Source organism: Notamacropus eugenii, chromosome 6 (assembly GCF_028372415.1).
Source record: "Notamacropus eugenii isolate mMacEug1 chromosome 6, mMacEug1.pri_v2, whole genome shotgun sequence".
NCBI lineage: Eukaryota > Metazoa > Chordata > Mammalia > Diprotodontia > Macropodidae > Notamacropus > Notamacropus eugenii.
This window is the reverse complement of record NC_092877.1, coordinates 347,344,136-347,367,450: the sequence shown is the minus strand read 5'-3', so window position 1 is coordinate 347,367,450 and position 23,315 is coordinate 347,344,136.

The following is a 23,315-nucleotide window of genomic DNA, read 5'->3' as shown; positions in this document are numbered from 1 at the left end:
CCATCTTATGGATAAGGAAAGAGGCTCAGAGTAGTCAAAAGACTTGTCCAAGTTTACAAAGCTATTATGTATCAGAGGTAGCATTTGAACTCAGTGTTTGACTCCAAGAGCAATGCTCTATCTGCTCTATACCATGATGTAAATAAACCATGCAGGATTCTGCCTCTTGAGAAAATGTACTCTTTGTCAGACTTCAAGCACTCTAGAAATATAACCTCTTAGCATAAGGAGAGACCATAACAGGTCTTCATCTCCTAGACTGGTACCAGTTTTCATATTTTCTACCTCATTTCACTTCTGCCTGCTAAACACACTAAAGAAATAGCAAGCCTTTCCCTGATCCATGGGGAGTGTGGAAATGACAAGCAAATGACATCATTTTCTGGGGAAGCTAATTAGAGCAGACAATCAAAATGTCCCAACAGGTGGTCATTTTTTTGGTAACTTTGCTTTTCCCCCCATCTACTCCCTATCCATAAAATATGAACAAAGAGAATTATCTTTTGGCAGAAATAACAATTTCTTGCTCTATTTAACTGGGCATAATTTCTGATATTTTTTAGTTTTTTAAAAGGAAGGTATATGAATAATAAGTCCATTTTCAAAAACAACAATTCCAAGATTGGTCCATAATATATCCATGGGCCAGTGACTTTTCATATTACAATCTTATCTTTCCTTCTTGAGTTCAGTCATCAACATGCATCAAAAGGTGTGGGTTGCCTCCTGGGGCTCAATGTTTTGATCTTATTTTTTCTTCTCCTCAAGAAATGGCAATTCAAAAATATTTGAAATGATTAGCTAATGCATTCATGTATCTTTTGGTTCTTTTCCAATAGTCAATATTCTTAAAAGATAATTGTCATCACTTTCATTTACAAAAAAGTCACCCAGTGCTGTGAGCATTTTATTTGTATCACAGTGCCTGTCAATCTGCTCTACTGCCTAGTTGGAATTGAACACAGAAGACTTGACGGGAAGACAGGCAGTATTAAAGAATAGTTAGCCCCATTCAGCTGTTTTAACATAACTGAATTCAACAAGCTCAATGACAAATAATGGAATCAGAACATTCCATCAACATTGAAGCTGAACTTGTTTTTGAGTGGACCCAAGATTTCAACAAGGTAGGAAACTCCTCAGTGAGGAAATTCCCTCTACCAGTACAGATTAGCAACTTTCCTTCAACCTCCACTCTTGGAGAACTGCCTGGGGCAATGAATTCTTGCCCAGAGCCATATAGCCCATATATATCTGAGATAAAATTTGAAACTAGGTCACTATACATCTAGTCATAGACATCATTACTGAAATCACAGTTTGTGGTAACTTGATCAGCTCTGAATCCCAATGCTCCCATTTTGTTTTCCATTCAGAAGACTAATTTCTATGGACCCCAAGTGCATTACTTATTACTACCCAGTGAGGTAGGTCTTATAAAAGGAATATTATTCCCATTTAAAGTAGGAAGTTGAAATGTACTTAGTTTCCCACTACACAGAATGCACAGGGATTATTGGTTCATCCACTTCTCCCATCTGTTCAGCAACCAAAGGGCTAAATCCATCATTTGAAATCCATCATCAGTCAATAACTGACCATCCTACTGTAAAACATGAGCCCAAAGAGCTACTTTTTTTGTAGTACAGATATGTTGCTCCATCTTAATTCGTGTTTTAACAAAGTTGGTGGGGATGAAGCGAAATCATGGTAAAGTGCTTTGGAAATCATAATGTGCTCTATGAATGCTAGTTATTGCTGATAATGGTGTTATTGTCATCCCATTTTACAAAGGTGATAAACAGTATAAATTCTGAGGTAAATAAGCAAAGGTATTCTTGCATCATGAAGTAGAATTTGGAGTTCATCCCATCAAACCCTTATTTTTAAAATGAGAACTGAGGATCAGAGAAGTTAAGTTAATTGCTGAGAGTCACAATCCATACTAATTGTATGAGACACGTTTTGAACGCGTCTTCCTGAGTACAATTCGAACAATCTATCCACTACACTATGTTGTAAAGCAGACAAAAACAATCCTAAAGTTGAATGCATTGAGGGAGTTGGGTAGAAGACCTGAATTTAAATCCTACCTCAGGTATTTCCTAGCTGTGTGACCAAGGGCAAGTCACTTAACTTCTCTCAACCTCAATTTCTTTATCTGTAAAATGAGGATATTAATAGCAATTCTTACCCCCATGTTGTTTTCAGGATCAAATGAGATGACATATGTAGAGCACTTTGTGATCTCTATATAGAAGCTACCTATTAATTTAACAAATATATGTTAGATGACCTGTATATGCTCAGGGAAGTTTCCTAGAGGAGTGTGACCTGGGACTTAAAAGAAGATTTCAGAGGCAGAGATAAGATTGATTAATTGCTTGTGGGTTGGTTGATTGATTGCTTCTGGTCGTGAGAATGGCTTATGGTAATATAGGGAGATAACATATGAAGTAAACTCTTAATAGTCCAGTTGGAATGGAAAACAGTTTTTTTAGTCAAAACAGCATCAAGTAGCTATTCCATATAATGCAAAAGCCTTGCCCTCAGGGAGTTCACATTCTCTTATGAAGATACCACATATATCAAGGAGCACAGGAAAAGATCTCTGGTCTAGGAAGTCACCGGGCTTGTATAAGGAACACTAGCAAAGTAGGTGATTCAATCCCTTCCTACAGCAGCAGTATTATTGGTTTAGTTCTTGTTCCCTAAACCAGAGGAAGAAAAAGACTGGGAACAGGTGGACATAAATAAAGGTGGTATAAACAGCAAGCTTCCTGAACTATCTAGATTCTAGTGTTCTGACAAATATTTGCACAGGGTATGAAGGATATTTGTATGAGTTAAGGATGTATATGCAGTTGTTAGATGGTCAAAAGATATGAATAGGTAACTTCCCCCCAGAGGAAAAATCCACATTATGAATGGTCATGTTGAAAAGTGTTCCAAATGACCAACAACTAGAGAAATGCAAGTTGAAGCAACCCTGAAGTTCTGCCTCACATCCATCAAATTAGCAAAGCTAACAAAAAGAAAATGACATATGGGGGGAGAATTGAGGAGAATAGGTGTATTAATACTCTATTGAGTGCATCCTTCATTGCCAAAGAAGACCATGCCATCAGAAAAATAATGACATGACTTGCACTTGACTTTGCTTTCGAGTGAGGGAGGGCTCACTTCTCCTCCAGAGCCATCTGAATCCAGTGACCAGATATTCATCAGGATGACTGGAGATAACCCAGGATGAGGCAACTGGGGTTAAGTGACTTGCCCAAGGTCACACAGCTAGTGAGTGTCAAGTGTCTGAGGTGAGATTTGAACTCAGTTCCTCTTGACTCCTGCATCGGTGCTCTATCCAGTGCACCACCTAGCCGCCCCGAGAATACTCTATTAGTTCAACTATGAATATGTCCAAATGCTCTGAAAAGAAATTTTGAACTATGTCCCAAAAGTTAAAAAACTTTGACGCAGCAATGTCACTACTAGGTCTATGTACTGAAGTAATGTAAGAAAGAGGATAAGCAGTATTATGAGTGCATAATACTCAAATATACAAAAGAAAAACTTCCCTTTAGTAGTTGCTAAAAAATTGGCAAATAAAGGGAGTACTAACAAACTGTGTGTCATAACTTGTTCGGCCATGATGGTGTATAAATGCAATGGAATACTATTGTCTTATATGAAATTATGAAAAGAATTATTTCAGAGAAACCTACAAAGAGGTGGATGAGTTGTTGCAAAGTGAAGTGAATAGTACCAAGAGATGAGTTTATATAACAACAATTTTACATACATAAGCAATTTTTAATGCGTAAGAACTATGATCAATGTAGCAATCAACCATGATACCAGATCATCCACCTCCTGACGGAGCTGATGGAATCAGGATGAAGACAGAGATATTTTTTGGACATGGCCAATGTATAAATTAAATTTGTTTCACTATGCATGATTATTTCAACAGTTTTCTTTTTCTGTTTGTACCAGTTGAGAGGTGGGAGGTGACGTGGGATGGAAATGAAATATACTTTGTGAACTGAAAAAAATTCAACTAAAAATGTGTTTAAATGAAGTTGAAATGCAAGAAAAGGCCAGATTTTAAACGGAAGGCTGAATTTGTATTTTATCCTATAAACAATGAGAAGTCATTGAAAATTTCTGAGCCAAAGGAATGATATTGTCAGACCTATGTCTCAGGAAAATTACTTTGGTAATTGGGAGAAAGATAATCCTCACTTTTCTGCAGAAGGGGAGATCTAAATTATTTCCCTAAAGAATCAACCACCACCAACACACAAGAGAATAATGAATGAATGCCTGTCCTGTGAGCTACTATGCTAACATCCCCAATTAGAATAGCCAAATACACCTTGTAATTTGTTGCTGCAATGTGTGTGTGCTGAATGCATGAGAGAAAGAGGAAGAGAGAACAGAGGAAGAGAACAGATAGAGACAGAGAGAGAATAAGAGAGAGAGATAGAGAGAGAGAGACAGAGATAGAGAGAGAGAAAGAGAGAGGGAGAGGGAGAAGGAGAGGGAGAGGGGGAGAGAGAGAGAGAGAGAGAGAGAGAGAGAGAGAGAGAGAGAGAGAGAGAGAGAGAGAGAGACAGAGACAGAGACAGAGACAGAGACAGAGACAGAGACAGAGAGAGAGACAGACAGAGACAGAGGCAGAGACAGAGACAGAGAGACAGAGAGAGGGAGAGGGAGAGGGAGAGGGAGAGGGAGAGGGAGAGGGAGAGGGAGAGAGAGAGAGAGAGAGAGAGAGAGAGAGAGAGAGAGAGAGAGAGAGAGAGAGAGAGAGAGAGAGAGAGAGCACAGAGGAAGAGATAAACTTTGGAGAACAGTTGATTGGGAAAGGACCATTCTAACAAAATATCCTGCCTGTTTCAGAAAGAAAAAACGGTATTCCACACCATTAAAGACGAAATCCTCTTTCAACAATGAAAGGCAATATCACATAATTGATAGAAAGTCAGTCTCAGTACCAAGAAGACCTGAATTGAAGTGCTGTCTCTGAAACAAGCTAACTCACTCTGTGATTCCAGACCATTTACCTTTCAGTGCTCTGTGCAAGAAGCTTCAGGAAGGTGACCACCTGCCTTGGTAAAGGGAATTTCCTCACCTAGGAATTTCTTATGGTTTTGTCCTTTATTCCCAAAGAGGACCAAAATGACCTCACTATGTTGGAGTCAAGATACGGTTTGTCTGACTGTGGCTGATCACACTATTATGATCATAGAAGGTGCTACTCCATGTTGGGCACAAAAGGCCAATTTCTTATACTAATTTTTATACCAACTCAATTATTATTACATTCCCATATATATACTAATATTATAATATATATATAATATCAGTCTTATAACAATTCAATCAAAGATCCTATCCCTTTCAAAGAATAATAATTTGACTGGAAAAATCTTCATCTGTGGTCCTTTAGTTCTTTATATAATATTATTCAAAATTAAATATTACATATGTATAAATAATGAATTTATGAGGGCTAGAAAAAATGTGAAGGAAAATCACGGGTCCCTCCAAAAGATCTATACTCATATTGAATACAGCTTGATCTAATGGTTTCTGACAGTCCTGGCAAGGTCAGAGTCATTCTGTTCTGAGAAAAAGTCAAGAACTTAGAGATTTTCATGTCCCCCTCTGTTTACTGACATTGAAATTACTTGCCAGCAAGAAGTTTATTGGAATACAAACAGACAGAGCCCAATCTGTGTTCAGAGAGATGGATTTCTTGTTCTTGCAAAAGTCAATGACATTTCACAACTGCTCTCAGCACTTTCTATTGACTTTAGGGACAGATATTTCTACTAATGAAAGCTACAGGAAATGGGGATGACCAAGAGTTGAAACTAAGAATTATTGTATTCTCAACAAATTTCAGAAACCATAGCCAGGGCAAGTAGTGGAAAGCAAGGCTTCACCCTACCCTAAAAATATCACAGAGGGAGAGGGAAGGGTGAAGAGGAATATTAAATCTCAGCCCACTATCTGGTATCATCCAATTTTACTTACTTATATCCTATTTTTTTCTTACTATCTCGGTCTTATTAGGAAAGTATGGAGCTGTCATGAAAAGGAGCATGACAATCAGATCTACACCCAAACAAAAGAGGCTGCCTTCCGGAGTTGTTCAGTCATTTTCAGCCATGTCTGATTCTTCATGGTCCCATTCGGGGTTTTCTTAGCAAAGATATTAGAGTGGTTTGCCATTTCCTTCTCCAACCTTCAGAGGTAATGGATGAGATTCCCATTTGTTAGAGGTATTCAAACAAAGGCTGGATGATACTTTGTTGGGTATGTTATAGTAGAGTTCTTTTTTGGTTAAGGGTTGAACTAAATAGCCTCTGAAATCTCTTCTAACTGTTAATTCTATGAATCTGAGATTAAGCTTTATTGTTTCTATATTTCCAAAGAACTGCCAATGCTATCAGCACCTTCTACATGTAGGACACTGGGGCAGAACCCAAGCTACCCCACCACAAGTTACAGCTCTCTGGATCGAGCCAGGAAATACGAACTCATCCAATAAATCAAGTTTTGATTTAACCCCTGCTATTTGCTAGGAAGTGAGCATACAAAGACAAAAATAAAATAATTCCTGCCCTCAAGAAGTTTATATTCTTCTGGGGTAGGAGGAGCAAAATGTACATAAATAAGTAAATTAAAGATACACAATTTTTAAAAAGAAATTGGAAGAGGAGGCATTATCAAATGAGTCAGGAAAATCTCCTAGTAAGAGATGACAACTGTACTGAGCCTATGATGGAGAAACTAAGATGCAGAGGGGATAATGATCAATGAATCAACCTTTATTCATGTTCTTACTGTATGTCAGGGGCTATGTCAGATTCTGGAGATTCAAAAACATCAATGCAACAGTTTAAATGGTATTTTAAGTATTCCCTTAATGCCATGGCATTTACAGAAGTTCAAGGATGCCTCCATTGTCCGTCTCTATAAAGGAAAAGGAAATAGGTTGTCCTGCAACAACCAGAGGGATCTTTTTCTTAATCAATGCCAGCAAGATTCTGGCCAGAGTCTTTTTTAATTGGCTAATCCTTTATCTGGAAGATGGTCACCTACCTGAACTAGTATGCCTTCAGAAAGATTTGAGGAATGGTCAACATCATGTTTGCTGCCTGACAACTCCAGGAGAAATGCCAGGAGCAGAACAGAGGTCTGCATGCAACAAAGTTCAGTCATGAAAACTTGCAGAAAACCATGGTGCAATTTGGTTGCCTGGAGAAGTTCATCAGGATTCTATGCCAGTTTCATGATAGGATGCTTACACAGGTTCTGGATAATGGACAATGCTCTCACGCTTTCCCAGGCACAAATGGAATAAAGCAGAATTGTGTGCTTGCTCCCATCGCTTTTTTAGCATATCATTTTCAGCAATGTTGTCAGATGCCTTCTATGAGGACAAAAATGGCATCAAGGATAGCTTCTGGACTGCTAGTAAATTATTTTCACTTGAAAAGGCTGCAAAACAAAACTAAAGTGGAGGGAGAGTTGATTGTGACTTTTTGTTTGCAGATGATTGCGCCCTCAGTGCAGCCTTTGAAGCTGAGTTGCAACAGAGTATGGATCAATTCTCTGCCACTTGTGCTAATTTTGGCTTAAAAATGAACACTAAGAAAACAGATGTTTTCACCCAGCCAGCACCACCCATCCATACATGGAACCATTGATTACAGCAAATGGAGAAATATTGTATGCTACAGATAAATTTGTGTGTCTTGCCGGTATACTTTTCAGGGATGTACACATAGATCATGAAATTGACACATGCCAGCTCAGCATTTGAGAGGCTCTGATAGAAAGGATAGGAGAGAAGAGACTGAAGGTCTAAAGAGCCATTGTGCTGATTTCATTGTTGTATGCCTAGGAAACCTGGACAATCTACCACAGCCGCAGCAGGAAATTGAACTATTTCCTTTTGAATTTTCTTAGCAAGATTCTGAAGATCACCTAGTGTGATAAGGTACCACACACTGAAGTCATTTCCTGAGCTGAACTTGCAAGCATTCAAACTATACTGCAGAGTACAACTTCGAGGGGCTGGCCATGTTGTCCAAGTGCCAAATGTACATATGTCTAAAAGACAACAGAACTCACACAATGTAAGTGCTCACAAGGAGGTCAGAAAAAGCAACGCAAGGGCCCTCTCATTGTTTCTCTGAAGAACTTTGTTGTCAACTCTAAGAAAGGGGAGACACTGGAATAATACAGTTCAGCATGACATGCCTACATCAAAGAAGGCACTATGCTCTATGAGCAAAACAGAATTACAGTAGCTCAGAAGAAATATGAGATGCATAAACTTAGACATCGCCATCCCAAATGGTCATGTGGACTATTTGTGCCCAAACTGAGCCTTCAAAGCTCATACTGGTCTGATTAGCCACAGTCAGACATACTGTACATTGACCCCAATCTTGTGAAGTCATTTTGGTCCTCTTCAAGTACAAAGGACAAGAATAAGAATCTGATGTTTAGTCACCAATTTCTGAACTGGGCTACAAGCCATATAGGAAGTAGCTTATTTGTGGTCATTAAATAAACAAGTCATTTTGAAGACAGAAACACATTCGCAAAAGTTCTGTGTCCCCAGGAAACTGATCAAGAAATACCAAAAGTCTAAATCTATTGGATTATGAGGTCCTTAAGGGAAAGGACTATCTTTGGCCCTTCTTTGTATCCTCATTGCTTAGCACAGTGCCTGGAACCTAGTAGGTGTTTAATAAATGCTTACAACGGATGGATTCCACGACACATGGATAATGTCTGCCCTGCATTTAATTCTGTTGTATAGCCAAAACATGCTTTAATTTGACATTTCAATGAATCCATGACGTGTGTATATACATACATACATGTGTGTGTGTATATATATGTATATTTACATGTATATATTAGTGAATTCATCCTTTAACTTGCAATGAGGCCTATGGGGAATAAAGAGAAAATAGGTCTTCCTCCTAAGAAGAAAGAGAGGCTCTTGAAACACTGTGCTTGAAACAGGTTGCTTGGGGAAATGCTTATTTACCACTTCTAAAGATCACAGGATTTTTTGGCTAGAGGAACCACTCACAAAATCATACATACATTTCAAATGGCTTTTCCTTGCTCATCCAAGGCTATACCTCAGGCCATGTTGCTTTTGAAGGTTGCAAAGAAGGGCTACATTTTAAAATGCTGACCAGAGCTATCCCATGTATACCAAGTAAAATTGTATGTGCAATCTTTAGGGCGGCAGCTGTGGTACATGGAACCCCCAGAAAGCCACCCCAGATTAAAGGTACTCTTGTACTCCGAATCACAGTTCATGAGTTCTTATTGATGTGTTTATGTGCTTAGTCATACAGATAACATAATTTTTAAAATGAAATGCATTTAATGACATAATAGTCTATTTCCCCCATAAACCTTCTCCCCCCAACATGCCTCCATATCAGTATGGAGACACAACTACAAGACACACAAATTGCAAGGTTCTACACATGAAAGTGTGACTTACACTTCTGAAACTGGTGACGTCACTAGTGACTGCATTACTTTCCCTGGGTTTGCTCAACTGCTAGGTGACACGTTACCACTGTCCCCCACTCAGCATCACATCTCTGCTGCTCCCTATTTCTTTGATTGATGCATCTCTACTACATCTCACCCTTTCTTCTACTCCCAACTAATCAGCTTTATCTCCTCAGGACTTCTTGTTTGCCACTTGAGCTCTTAGATGTGGTGGTGACTAGAAAGCTTCTCTTTGATAAGAGTGGGTTAAATGCTCTTTGGCCATCGCCAAGTTGATGAATGACCATACCTAACCAAGAGACATCAAACAAAAGTCAGAGCACTCCCAGGCTAAGATAAGATTTCAACTTCTGCACCTAAAATATATTCCATTTTTCTAAACAGTTGTTTAGAAATAAGGGGAAATTACGTGAACCCAAACCCCTTTCAAGGAGTTCTGTCAAACGAATCTCTCAAGATCTGTGTAAGCTTGCATATAAAGCCCAATTCTCTTTGAAAATATTATTGTGCCATAAGAATGAACCTGATCAAGCAGATCAAATAATGGACAAGATCATTTTGCTCCACCTTGATTTCATTTAGAAATGTGGCTAGGAAAAAATCTTCAGAATTTGAATAACAATATTTTAATATATTTTAATACTGCAATGGACCGACATGGAAACTCTCCATAGGTAGCATTAACTGTTCCTTCATATCTTCTTATACTCTGCAATTATTTTCCATGTTTTTCTATAATTTTTCCATAGTGAATTTATTTTATACAGTGGAAGCTTTCCTCTAGACTTTTTTTTTAGCACATTTCATTGGTACAGACATATCCTATCAAAACATATTTTAACTAAGTAATTCCCCCTTAGGCTAATTCTTATTCTGACTAAATAATCAATAATAATATGCTACAGTCTACTTACAACTCAATTATGTATCTTTCCATTGCCCTTCAAGTCATCAACAATTTTAATTCTTCAGAGAGTGTATTTCACAAATTACAGCTATACAAAATAATTAGTAGATTGTCAATGTTAGAAATAGGGATTTACTCAAGGGATTTCTCATACAACTGTCATAGGGCAGTCCGGCAATAATCATTTGTCATCCACTTGGTTTTGTTTGTTTGTTTGTTTCATGGGTAGATTGTTAACCCAAAGCCATGCTACCTAGAACTGAACACAATATTCCAGATGAGCTCTGATGAGGGCAAAATACAAAAGAACTGTTTATTACTTTCTTATTTTTAGAAGCTATGCTTCTCTTAATGTATTCCAAGGACATATTAAGTTTGTTTTTTTTTAAATTTGGGGATTTTTTATTTTTATTTTTTGGCTCCTACACCACAATAATGACTCATACTAAGCTTTCAGTTCATCAAAACCTTTAAATTTTATTTTTAAAAAAACCTTGCTATCTAATCAGTCTCCTCTTCTTTTTGTACTGAAAGATAAGTTGACTTTTTGTACCTAAAAGCAAGACTTTACATTTATCCCCAAGGAATTTCATTTCTTTAGATTCAATCCAATGTTATAGCCAGTCAATATCTTTTTAAATCCTGACTCTGTCATCCAGTATTCTTCTCAACTTTGTGCCATTTAACAATTCCAATATCATCACATTTATGCCTCTGTCAAAGTCATTGATAAAAGTGTTAAACAGCATAGGGCTAACCATAAGTAGGGTATTCCACTTGAGTCCACAGGCTACATTGACAATACCAGTGATGTACTGAAGCCAGCTCATACAAGCTCATAAAAACTGATTACACTTCAGTAATCAGCAAGTACTACAAAGCAGGGCTTGATTTTTTAATTACCTAGACTTGAGAAAGCACTGTAAAAAACTTTAATAGTGTAGATTAATATTAAAATTCTGTATTGCATACATTTTCCCAGAAAGTCAGTTGTTAAGCATAATCTAGCACTGCCTTGCATGATAAAATCACTAAAAAAGCACCCAACTATCCAACCAACTCAGAGTCTATCTGATTTTATTGTAGTCTAACCCACAGATCTCTATTTTCTTCTCACAAATAGCATGAGATACTTTACTAATTAAGCTTTGCTAAAATCTAGAGAAATCAAATTCTCAGCAATTTGGTCATCTACTAGTTTAACAATCCTGTCCAAAAAAAAGGAAATGAGAATATCCTGCCTGTCCCTGTTTTTGAGAAAGTCATACTAGCTTATAGTAATCATCACTTCTCTACGTAGATATTGATCAACAATCTCACAATCTTTTAAACGATTCATTCTAGAACTTTCCTGGGAATCAGTCAAGCTCACTGACCTCTAATTTGTAGACTTTCTTCTTTTCTATTGTTTGAAAATTGGGATGTTTTTCCATTTTCTAAACTTATGATACTTTCTGTTTTTCTTGATCCTTCAAATATCACTAATAGTGGCTTAGCAATCACATCCACCATATTTTACATACCTGAGAATGTATTCCTTCCTCATCTGTGTCTCACAGATTCTCTCTGTTCTGTCAAGACACAGTTTAATCACCATTTTCTATATTAAGCTACTAATGATACCTTCTTTTTCCCACCCAACTCTTGGTGCCTTTTTCTTTATTGCATTAATTTTGTATTTATTCTGTATATACCTACATATGCTCAGAGCCTGTAATTTGGACATAATCTCACCAGCCACCTTGTCTCTCCGACCATAGCCAGAAGTACTTAATTCTCTCAGCTCTGAGATTCCCACTCAATACTCTTGCTGTCCTAATTACTGAGAGTACCATCTGCCTCATCCTTCCCTCCAACCTCAAGTCACCCAGATTTCCAGTCCAGAATCATAACCCAAGTAATTCTAGCATGGATCCTAGAATGATGCATCAGTCTTTCCCCCTACAGCTCCACTCATCATTCTTGTAACTTGCCAAACCAAAATGTTCTTCCAAAAATTCTCACATTAGATAGATAGATACACACACAGATACACATCTACACACACATAGATATACACACACATAAATATATACATATGTGTACATGCATAAATGTGTGTATGTGTATATACACAAATATGTTATAGACTGTCAATATCCTTTTGAAGGCTGACTCTATCATCCAGTGTGATATATGTATACATATGTATGTTTACATACATATCTATGCATATAGGCAGATAAGTGATGCCATAGTGCACAGAGTACAAGTCCTGGAGTCAGGAAGCCTAGTCTTCTTCAGTTCAAATCTGGACTCAGACACTTATTAGCTGTGTGACCCTGGGCAAGTCAATTAACTTTGTTTGTCTCCCCTTATTAGAATATAAGTAAGCCCCTTGCAAGCAGTGACTCTTCAATTTTGCATTTTTTCCCTAGCATGTACATCATAACTTGGCAAAGAGTAAGTGCTTTTTCATTCATCTGTGTTGTCTCTCCTTTGAGAAAGACTACTTGATTTTTATCATTGCATACCCAGAGTACTTCCTAGCACTTAGTAGGCACTTAAGAAACGTGCATTTATTGAGTGATTAATTCCTTATGCCTTCATGATAATAATCTTTCTAAGATATATGTCTGGCTATGTCACTTCTCACCCTAAAAGTTGTCAACAGCTACTGCTAATTAAATTTGGAACTCCTTTGCCTAGAATCCAAGACTTTCTAAAACCTATCATCATGCAACCTTATTTTATATCCTTTGCCTGCATGTACTTTATACACCAGCCAAATTGGGACAATCTCCATCCCTTAAACATATGCAGAAGTTTTGACCTTCTGTGTTTGTACTGTGGAAGGAATGGGCTGGAAGGTGCCAGAGAGGTTAGCTCTAGCCATGAGAAAGACCATCTCTTTCTGAGACTGGAGGGAAGGGGGAGAAAATTCCCTAAACACCCACTACTATCCTGTCAAATGGGTCTACTTGCCATTCTTTGTACATGAAATTCATGTCCTAGCTTTACCACTTTGCACAGGCTAGTAGTTGCACCTGAAATGTTGGGGCTCCTCTCCTCTGCCTCTTAGAATCCTTAGTTTTCTTTAAAGATCAGTTCAAAGGCTACCTCCCACATAAAGCCTTTTTGGAAGCCCAAACTGCTTGTGCCTCCTCCTCAACTTTGAAATGACCTTTGTTAGTATCACAAGTCCACAAGACATTGCATTGCAACTAGATTTATTATGAGAAATGAAGATGAATGTGGAACCCGGAGCCAGGATAGAGTTCGCAATCCAAACAGAAGCGTGCAACAAAAGACGAGGAGAAACAGAAATCTCCACCTAAATGAGAGCAGCATGGAAGGAGAAAATATGAACAATTAAGATGGCAAAAGCAGCATTCTTTTCCCTCGGGAACTGCTAGAATATGAAGATATGATGATCCGCTTATCTACAAGGGTCCCAGCTGCACAAGCAGTTTCTCAGTCTAGCACAGGCTGCTTAGCACCTGTCTTGACTCCCAAGGTCACACAGGGAGTCCAGGTTGGGATGCAAATGACAAATTGTGTTACCTTGGGAGGGGCTTCATCTTTGATACATTCAGACCTCCTGGATTCTCTGGATCCAGTGTTTCTGGAAAATATGGTAACTCAAAAAGACAAGGTCAGAGGACCCCTTAATATTCCTTAACATTCCCCCATGCAGAGGGTGAGGTCAAAGGTGAGCCCTGGGTGTGCCGATGACCACTGACATTGCACTTGGTAAAACATTACTATGGATACTACCTGGGATGGCTCCAATTACAAAGTGAGATCAGAACCCTAAACCAATCACAGTACAAGTCAGCAAGAATGTCTAAAATCAGGGATTAATATAAATGAGAAAATCAAACATCAAGATTACTAAGAGAACATAATATACAAAGAAAATAAAAGCCAAAGAGGTATAATAATGGATAGCAACATTAACAAACACTAAGTCTCCCTGTAATTTAGCACTCCTAATATCCATTCAATCAGCACATTTCATCCTGGATCTCAGATATTCCATGCAGTTGTCCAGTTCCTGGCACACCTTTTCTTGGGGAAGTCTGGAAAGATATCACGTCCTGAGGAGCACCATTTCAGTGGACGTCCTTTCTGGTCCCAATTTACTTATAAAGACTCTTCTGATGCACCTTGCATTTACTTTACATGCATATTATATATACTTGTATGTGCACAGAGATGAGGACTCCAAAGAAACAGTAGACTACATGTTTCAACTGATAAAGAACAGAGTAATCTGACCCAGGAGAACAGATACAGTCTTTCCAAAGTAAGTGAAAACAGTGAAGATCAATTAAACAGTTAAATTAATTAATCAGAATAGCCAGTTTCATTCTAGGAAAACAATGTTTTTTCCCTCTAGAATGTAAACTCACTTCTCTTGCATTTCATCACATACCCAGCATTTAGTGAAATATCTGACACATAGTAGATGTAAATAGCACTTAAAATGATTTTCAATTCATTGGGATCTCAAGTATCACAGGAGAGCAAGAGGTGAGCATATATGCATATACACACACATACATATATACAAATATATTTAGTAAATTATTTTAGTAAATTGGCTGTCTTTATAATTGTATGCATTTTATCTTACTCTGAGAAATGGTCCATTAGCTTCATCAGACTGCCAAAGGGATCTATGACACCAGAAAAGTTAAGAACCCCTATTCAAGAGGGAACATGGTATTTTAAGTTCATGATGACTTGGGTTCAAATCCTGCCTTTTTGCTGTATGATACTGGGCAAGTTAATTCTCCTTTCTGAGGCTAAGATTCCTCATCTATAAAATGGAGATAATAAATATCACCTAACTTGAAGTTTGCTGTAAGGATTAAATGATATGATGTATACAAGTATTTAAAGTACAATAGAAGTTTTGTCTGCTGTTATTAGAGAGGACTATGGTAGCTGCATGATTGGGTGGGAATGGAGATGTTAAAAGCATTTCCTTTATGGAACTTCATTCCTTTTTCACTTGTCAGATCAGTCTCAAAGCCCTTTTGCCCACAAATTTGGATTCTGAAGAGTAAGGATCGTGTCAGGGATGTCACTGTTAAAATAGGAGAGGTGTCAGGTTTTTCCTATGCTTCGTCTCCTTTTAGCACCTGTGGGCTAAGCCCACAGGGAGGAAAAATGTGGTGAGCTGAGCACAAAAACAGAAAAAGACACCTTGTCCAAGCCTCTGAGATGGCTCGTGATTTGAGTTTGCAATGGAAATTCTGAGTGGACCATTCCATTCCTGAAAGCAATTGTCTTAAATAAGAGGTACATAACTGAACATGTTTGCCATCATCAAAGTGTTACATTTGACCAGAGCAAGAGCAATAATAATGAAAGAAAAAACACAGACCAGTTCCTAGGACTCTTCTAGGATTCTTATTCTTTCATTTAGAAGAATTAAGAGTGTCCCATGTGTCTAGTTCACCCTTGCTCCTGCCTTCAAAATCCTCCATAGAAGAGGCAGGCTTACACAGTAGCTATCCCCCAGTGAAACACAGAGAGCTCAGAATGTGATCAACCCCTTTCCTTCTCTGTTCTGTGCCCAGTCGAGCTATAGCATGTGAATGGTAGAGTCTATAAGTTTTAGCAATACCAACTGAGAGAGAGACAGAGACAGAGAGACAGAGACAGAGACAGAGAGAGAACTGTAAGTATGAAATAGGAAATAAAACATCATAGGGAGAAAAAAAGTGAGGTCTTTGAGAGCAGTGAGCATAGTTAAGAAAAACATTCACCAAAACCATAGGTTCGTTTTCATATAAATGCTGAAATCTCTCTGTACGCATGATTCTTTGATGCACCCTCACCCAAACTATAGGTCCCCTGATCTGGCATTAATGTCCATCTTCACTAGTTATTAAGCAACGCTGTAATAAGAAACAACGTTGATTGGATGACTTCTCCACCTGCTTTCCAAGTACAACATTGCCATCTACAGGATGTGAAGAAGGGAAATTCACTGGTCCTTATATATTTATTCCCAATCAGGAAATAGAAATCACCCAAGTTGAAAATGAATGTGTCCAAAATTAGTCCTGTTCCATCATCCTGACGGAGTGTGCTATTTTACAAATTATTCCGTAATCTCACGGCTAGCCAACAAAAAAGAATATTGCCTTGAACCAGCTGCTTGGTGCACTGGGGCTCTTCATCTCTGTAAACAGCTTCCTGTAAAGGTTACACAGTTATAGAAATGAAGTATATGAAGGATAGCAGAGAGAAGAAAGCTAATATAAGATTATGGTATTTGTTTGGTTATGATAATACCCATTGATGCACTAAGTTCTTACAACATTAACTGGGAAGTAGGGAGTCCCTGCATGTTAACAATCCATCCTTCACACAGGTGCCAAGAAGCCCTGACCACTCTCCCCTCAAAAAGTCTGATAACCTCCAAGATAAAAACACAAACGCTTCAGTCTGAGTTGTAAAGTTACAATATTACTCAAGAAACATTTGTTAAGTGCTTACTATGTATCAGGGGTTAGGGACAGTGATAGGAACTGAACCTAAGATTTCATTGGTAGAAGAGAACTTAATCTGGGGTTTATAAGTTAGTTTTTTAATACATATTATTGATAACTATTTCAATATAGCTAATTTCCTTTATAATCCTATACCTTTGATCTTATCCGTTAAAAATATATTCTGAGGAGTCCATAGGCTTCACAAGACTGCCAAAGGGGTCCTTCACACACACACACACACACACACACACACACATACACACACACACACGCACACACTTAAGAAACTCTACAACTGACTGCTACTATAAATCAGCATTCATCTGTGCAATTTACATGCTGAGAAAGTTTCTGGAGCTTTGAGAAGTTAAATGCCAGGGTCACATCATTATCATGTTCAGATACAGGGCTTTATTCTAGGTCTTGCTGGTGTCAAGGCTGGCTCACTACCCGCTATCCTAAGCTACCCCTCAGGCACTGAGAACACAACTGTTGTTCAGTTCTTTCAGTCATGTCTGACTCCTTATGACCCCATTTAGGATTTTCTTGGCAAAGATATTGGATTGGCTCATTTTACAGATAAATAAACTGAGTCCAGAGTCACACAGCTGGTAAGTCTCTGAGGTCAGATTTGAACTCATGAAATGAGTCTTCCTGACTCCAGGCATGGCACTCTGTTTATCTGTTTGTGTTTGTGTGTGTGTGTGTGTGTATTTATGTGTGTGCATATATATATATATATATATATATAATACACTCATTTATTATATGTATATATGTACATATATGTGTTGTATGTTAGTGTGTTTGTGCACATGTGTGTATATGTGTGTTGCACATGCATATATGGTGACACCTATATAGCATGCATGTTGCTATTTACAATGTTATTTCCTCTTTAGAATATCAGCTCCTTGAAAACAAGATTTGGCCTTTCTTCGTATCCTCAGGGTTTAGTATAGTGCCTGGCACTCAGAAAGTACTAAATAAATGCTTGTGGTCTTGTCATAGAGTATGCAGTTAGCAAGCACTTGTGGAACTGAATTGAATTGATCACTCAGATAGCACATACAAAAGAGCTTTTGTCCTTGGACATGGATGCTTTTGACTTCAGTGAACTAGTTTATTTAACAGAGATTAATAGTCTCATTTAGCCTTTCAATAGCCTGGTGAAAGAGCTGTCCAAGGTCATTATTTCCCCATTGTACAGATGAAGAAATGGAAGTAGTTAGATATGGCAAATTTTATGTGACATTACCTTTTAGCCAAAGAAGGAATGCACAGCTCATTTTGTTCATTTTAGACATAGACTAAAATATGAGCACAAAAAGAAATGAAGCATATGAAACTCGTATGAAGTTAGTTTCAGCCACTCAATATGACCCACGTGCCTTTCCAACTGGGATTACAAAATTTATTAGAAAATGTTTGAATATTTCAAAAAAAAGCTATTAAGATTTCCTTGTACAGTTCAAATCTCCTTTCCTAGAGTCACTAAATAATGGGGATATGTAATTATCTCTCCATAATTCTTTAAGCTTGAGCTGTCTGAAATCCAGGGGATAGTCTAGATGACATCTGGAAGTCTCTTTCTATCTTGTGATCATCTTAATCATCTCCCTCAGATAAGGGCTTCCAGTAACAGAAATGAAAATCTCTTTAGTTTTACGGAAATGTGGAAAACTGAGTTTATTTTATTACCAAACATAAAATTTCCAAGAAGTCAAATGTGAAAATATGTCAGTTAGCATAGGAAATGAAGACCCAGAAATAGTGTGGTGGAGCATCAATGAGGAGAGTTTCATGACTGAACTGAGGAAACAATTTTAAAAATCAGAATCAGAATCACATTTTAACTTATTTCTCTTTCAGTTTTAAAAATATACTCCCCCTAGTATGCTCCCTGGGCCCAGATTAAGCTTAAATCAAATGATTTTTTAAAGCCTAGCAAGATAAACTCATTCTATCTCAGTCAATCTAAAGGCGGTAACCAAAGAAGAAAAAAATATATGTTTATATAGATATCTCTGGGCTTTGTTTTAAAGGAAACTATATTAGAGACCCATCTCCTTCTAGGCTTATATCCCTAAAACTGGTGGAGATATAGAAGGTCTCAGACTTAGACTTAGAAGGGACCCTAGAAGTCATCTAGTCCAACCTTTTAGAAAATGGAGAAACTGAACCCCTAAAAGTTGAACTCTTTCTCAAGGTCAAACAGGCAGTGGCAGTGTCCAGATTCAAATCTGGGTTGTCCAAGTCATTTAATTGCTTCCAACTTCTTTCCTCACCTATAAATGGGAATAACAGCATTTTATTTACAAGGTTAATGTATCAAATGAGATAGTTCATTTATACATTAAATACATAATCATATAAAGGCAAGATAATATTTTATAGTTTCTTAATAAATAATTGAGAGATTGGAGAGTAGGTTGCTGGGCTGATTAGAAGAAGTTCTGGGATCCACAGACATTTTCTCACCTCATTTACTTTGCTTAAAAATGCCCACTCTTTGCTAAATTGTTTTGCTTTCCAGGATACAGATAATTCTATTAAGAAAAGAAGCAAGAAAAGTTTTTTAAAAGGAAAAGAAAATTAGACGTTTATGCAAGATGCAGCAAATTAGTGGAAAGTCTCAAGTCAGTCATATGATTTTATATATGACACTTAATCCCTCTGTAGTTCTACTTCATCTATGAATTTGGGCCTAAAAAACTTGATTTATAATCACGGAGTGATTGTAAAGGTCAAATGAGATGAATGGAAATTTGCAAGGGAGGTCAACAGGGCCAAACTAACCTACAACATGAGATAGTGAAAAGAGGGTTGGATCTGGAGTCAAAGGGCAAGAGTTTGGAACTCATTATCTCGGTTTCCTCATCTGTAAAAATTAATTTGTTGCACTAAATGGTTTCTGAAGCCCTTTTCAGTTCTTTCTTAATGACACTATGATGGAGGGGGTCTCCCCTCTGCCATACTTCTATTGATTTGGTCATGGTAATCCCAGAACGTAATCTTAAAGTATTTGGGAGATGGTAAATTAACTGCAAAGATGCAAAAATACTGTTCACTTTGGGGAGCATGAATATGTATTTCAGATGGAATTAAAGGAAGAAAATATAATGAGTGGGTAGGGCTTTAAATATTTAAACCCTAGGACAGAGTTGAATAGTTTGGAGGTAAATGCCAGTAGAAGAAACCCCTTGGGAGAGGAGAAAAGGGCTTATCAGCCATGTAGTTTTGAATGAGAGTTTCTCAATCAGTAAGAGACACTACTCGGGGGGGGCAGAGGTAAACACTCCAGAAAGACCCAAAAGAAGCTTCAATGAATGGGATCCCTGGCAGCAGAGAACAGAATACAGAGAACAGGAAAACTGGGAGCTCCTTGTGGGTAGGCATTGTCTTTCATTGTATTTGTATCCACAGCTCCTGGCACATAGTGCCAATAAATGCTTGTTGGTTTATCAATTGAATTGATCGAAAAACTCATCCAGAAGAGATGCTACACATGAGGGATGCTACATGAGGATTTCTGGGCACTTCAGTACCAGGAGTTGTGAACTATCTTTACCACAACAGTACTCTACCTATGTGCTTCACTACCATAGTATCCTAAGTTTGTGATCACCCTTCCCACTGATGCTGTGCATTACTGAGGGAGAATGTGCCCCAGGATTAGATAATAAATATTTCCTACCTATTGTTCTCACTACGCCATTTGAGCAAATGGCTTTGTTTTGAGCTAAATGTGGTTACTATCTGCTAAATGGAAAACACCCCAGTAGGGGAGTTTGAGTTATAGCTTTTGAAGTGCAGCCCTAAGGAGTTATCCCTAGAAACTGAGAGGAAAAGTCATCCCCAAGGGCTTCAACTCAGGAGTGTAAGTAAAAGTTATAGAAGTCATTCAGAGATTAAAAGTAAAGTGGGGTAACTAGAATACTATTATTATGCACTGAAAAGACCTGTGTAGAAGATCATCTATATAAATCTAAAAAGCTTGTAAAAGGGAGATAATTTCAAAGAGAAAATGAACAGATAAAAGAAACATCAGTGTTTCTCCCATATATACTTTGATTTGCTTGGTTTTTATTAAGGTAATTTATTGACTATGATATAGCTGGAACATGATGTAATCTAAAGAGCCCTGAGTTTGGGAGTCAGAAAATCAAGATTCAAATGGTATTTCTGCTACTTACTAGCTATCCAACAATAAGAAGCTCATGTAACCACTTTAGGTCTCCATTTCATCTACCTTCATTCATCTACAAAATGAAGGCTATAGACCAGCTAATGTTTATTTCTTTCCTTTTCCAAATCCTATGTTGCAGAATAAAATGTTAAAGTTTAAGTTGTGAGTTCATTCAGTCATTTTATATTTGGTCTACACAGCCCTAAGCATCTGATAGGCTTACTTGCCATATTTGGAAATACTCTATAATATTTTGTTAAGGGATGGTTTATATGTTCTTAGAAGAAGAATAGATGTTCACTATGAGCCAGTATGGGTTAATCAAGTACACAGCATGCCAGACTAACCCCACTCACGTTTTTGATAGGGTTATCAGACCAAAATTTCTATGGCCTGAAAAGCAAAGAATATGTCATAATCATAATGTTCTTTTGGGTAGGTGGGAATGACATAGACTGGATGATAAAATAGTTAGAATGATTCAGAACCATTTGAGTGACTGGAATCAAAGAATGGATCAATGTCAAAGAATGGGAGGATTTCCTAAGGGTACTTCGTGGGTTCACATATGGTCCTATTCTTTCAGTGATTTAAATAAACACACAAATGTAATCTCTATCAAATTTCTGGAGGTGTGCAGGCCATATGAGAATTGACTGAAGATTCAGTTCAAAGCAAGGAAGATTCAGGGAAGACACAATAGCTCTCTTTAAGTATTTAAAGGTCTATCATGTAGAAAAGGAATTAGACTTTTCAGGTTAAACCTATAAGACAATATTAGGTAGACAATGCAGAGGAAGGTTAGGTTTGATGTAAGGAAGAAAGTCTAAATAACCAAAATGATTCCAGTGGAATAGGCCTCCCCAGGAGGTGGTGAGTTCATCATCACTGGAGATCTTCAAGAAGAAAATGGATGGCTTTATTAGTGATTTTGAAAAGGATATTCTTAATCAGGGAAAGGTAATGACAGATGGCTTCCAAGGTCCTTTCTAAATATGAGACTGTGAAATACAGAAGAAACTAATTGAAGCATTCCATTTTCATAGAGATCAAAATGCAGGATTATAGCATCATAGATTTCCAGTTAGAATGGCCTTTATGGGGTCAAGGACTATAACCCCCTTATTTTGCAGATAAGGACACAGAGGCCCAGAGAGGTTATTTGCCTTGCCCAAAGTCATACAGTACTAAGGATTCAAACCCAGGACCTATGATTTCCAAATCCAGACTTCATTCAGTATTCAACACAGGTACTAAGCGCTTACTGTGTTCTAGGTGTGGTGCAGAGTTCAGAAGTTAGACTGAAATAGTCTCAGATTAACATTGCATTCTGGGGCACACAAAACATGCCTTTCATGGCACTTGTCATTTGAACATTCAGATAGGTTTTTAATGTGTGAAATCAAGCATTTGCAGCCACAGAAAAAGCAAGCATGTTCCAAAGACATTTTTAAAATGTCAATATGCAGAAGTGCTTTTAAAAGTAAAAGCATGGAGAAAGTGGAGTTTTCACTCTGAAATACTGAGACAGTGAAGGAAATTGGAGTTATTGGGATGTATTTTTGAATAGGAAAAGTTATTTGGAGGAGCATCATTCCAATGAAAAAATTAAATGCAAAAGCTGACCTTTGATTCAACAGAAGACATGTGCTTGGATATGAGATGTAGATATTGTGGTGGCAAAAAACTAGAAAATTAGGTAATGTCCAACAATTGTGGAATAGTTGTAAAATACTATTGTACTATAAAAAATTTTGAGCTTAATGATCTTAGACAAAACATGGATAGAGTTGTGTGAAATAATGAAGAGGGACATGAGCAGAACTGAGAGAATGTATGTATAGTATCACCAAAATTATTTTAAGAACACCTTTGGGTGACTAAATCATTTTGACAATTGGAGATGGCCCAGGATGTAATGGGAGACCCTGGCCATTTTAGGCTGAGATCTTTTCATATTAGCCCTCCCTCACTCAAATCAAAGTCAGCTTCAAGTCATGTCATTATCTCCATGATGTCATGGTCCTGTTCAAGAATGAAGGACAAACGCAACCTGTGAGTAAATAGCAGCTCCTCTCCTCACCAGTTGTCCTGATAAATATCTGACCTCTGGACCCAGTTGGCTCTGGAGTAGAAAATGAGGCTGGTGACCTTGCCAGCCCTCCCT